The sequence below is a fragment of the Penaeus monodon genome, chromosome 16 (genome assembly GCF_015228065.2).
Source record: "Penaeus monodon isolate SGIC_2016 chromosome 16, NSTDA_Pmon_1, whole genome shotgun sequence".
Taxonomy (NCBI): Eukaryota; Metazoa; Arthropoda; class Malacostraca; order Decapoda; family Penaeidae; genus Penaeus; species Penaeus monodon.
In genome coordinates this window covers 37,199,373-37,201,872 of record NC_051401.1, presented here as the reverse complement: position 1 = coordinate 37,201,872, position 2,500 = coordinate 37,199,373, and positions in this window count along the sequence as shown.

Genomic DNA, 2,500 nt, shown 5'->3' with positions numbered 1-2,500 from the left:
CACACACACACACACACACCACACACACACACACACACACACACACACACACACACACACACACACACACACACACACACAACCACAACACACACCCAAAACACACACACACACACACAACACACAAAACACAACACACACACACACACACACACTAATTCGTACATAAATAATCAATGTTTGAAAATGAAAAATGTAAGTTACACAGCAGTCACCATAATTATATTTACTAACAAGGAATAACGATAGTAATAGGAAGAGAATAGAGAGAGAGAGACTGTGTGTGTGTGTGCGCGCGCGCGCGCGTGTGTGTGTGTGTGTGTGTGTGTGTGTGTGTGTGTGAGAGAGAGAGAGAGAGAGAGAGAGAGAGAGAGAGAGAGAGAGAGAGAGAGAGAGAGAGAGAGAGAGAGAGAGAGAGAGAGAGAGAGAGAGAGAGAGAGAGAGAGAGAGAGAGAGAGAGAGAGAGAAGAGAGAGAGAGAGAGAGAGAGAGAGAGAGAGAGAGAGAGAGAGAGAGAGAGAGAGAGAGAGAGAGAGAGAGAGAGAGAGAGAGAGAGAGAGAGAGGCATGGCTGAAGGGGGAAGAGCTCGTTGCAACTCAAATTAGAGCTCAGATACGGAGGAGAAGCAAAGAGAGGGAACAGAATGAAGAAGAATTAACACCCTGCTATCTATCTGTCTTTCTCTCTCCTTCTCTCTCTCTCCTCCCCCCCCCCTCTTTCTCTCTCCTTCTCTCTCTCTCTCTCTTTCTCTCTCTCTCTCCTCCCCCCCCTCTCTCTCTCACTCTCTCTCTGTCTGTCTCCTCTCTCTGTCTCTCTCTCTTTCTTTCTCTCTTCTCTTCTCTCTCTCTCTCTCTCTCTCTCTCTCTCTCTCTCTCTATGTTTCTCATCCTCTAGTCATTTGCATGTCTGTTTATTTATCTCTTCGTTTATCTCCGTGTCTCTTGTCTCTCTCCAGTTCTCTGATCCAGGCCTCCATTTTCTCTGCATTCATTTGTTTGTCTGTCTATCTCTCTCTTTCTCCTTTCTTTCTTTTGCCTTCTCCCTTCAGTACTCTCCTCTCTCTCGTTCCCTTCAGTCCTTTCCTCTATTTACCTCTTCCTCCCTTTCTTTCTTCCCTTCGTTTGCTTTCTCCTTTTCTCTCGTTTCCTTCCTTTGCTCTGTCCCTTTCTCTCGCTCTCCCACCCTTTCCTTTCCCCTTTTCTCTCGTTCCTTTCCTTTCTCTCCTCCCCTCTCTCTCCCACTCTTTCCTTCCTCTCTTTCTCTCATTCCTTTCCTTTCCTTTCTCACTTCCCCTCTCTCTCTCACTTTCTCTCTCTTACTGTGATAGAGCAATGGACGCGGACATTCCACGAGGAGAATATTTATGCGATTGTTGCATTTTTAATATCTAGAACATATTTCCAATCGCCATTAATATCTTTGAATGTCAAAAAAGCATAACATATGAAACAAGTATGTGTGGCAAAATTAATTTCCAAATGCTGTTACCAGCCTTCAAATATTGGTATTTACAAGTCTATATACACATATATGTTTGTTTGTGCATTCGTTTGTACGTACTTACGTGTGTACGTTTTGTCTGTGTTTTAATATTTATGCATAACACATGCACGCAAGTTTTTTTTTGCGTGTTTATATAAATGCCAGATACTTGTATCTAATATTTGCGCACACATGTGCTCGTCTGATATCAGCAAACATCACAAACGATGTTCGATATACAAAGTTTGCGTTTTAATCTGTGCATGTGGCCAGCTATCACCTCTCTCGGCCTGAACAATAGGACCTGGGTGAGGCTGCACAGTTTTTGTATCTAGGCTGAAAATTGATGCATAATAGAGGAAAAGCATTCTAAATTGACCAATTAACAAATCCTGACATCTGGAAATAAAACAAAAAGGGGCCACACAAACGGACGAAACGTTGTTAACATTGATCAGCTGTGATTTCATAGGCGTTAGAGCGACCATAGCCTAGGTCCATAGTGTCTGAAGTCACACTTGCAGCAATTATACAAAACGCCCTTAAGCGTAGGCGTTGATAAGCACTGTCCTCCCGCGACCCATCCATTTGAGGGCGAACAAAGTCTGGATGTTCGAATGGGTTATCGTGGCTTTGGGGGCAACCGCAGATTGCCTATTTTTACTCTTATTCAAAATCCAGCGAAACGGAAACACGATAAGGGCTCAGTTGGCCTCATATTGTTCTGTGTAATAACGCTTTCAAGCTGTCCTTTTGATACAGGCGCTGACGACCCGCCTGCTTGCCTCTTGCTGAAGCTTAATCCAGCTGCTGACTTTCTTTGTCATGTCACGCTGCCTTGCCTGACGCTGCCGTGGTGACGGGAACGACAAAGTTTGTTTTACTGAGAGAAAAACAACAAAAACAAAAGAAGTGGAAGCTGGCGGATGTTTGCAGCGAAGGCACTTTTATTGATAGCAACATTGGGTCTAAGGGTTATGATAATGACGGTGATGATGGTAGTGCCGACAATGAAAAAA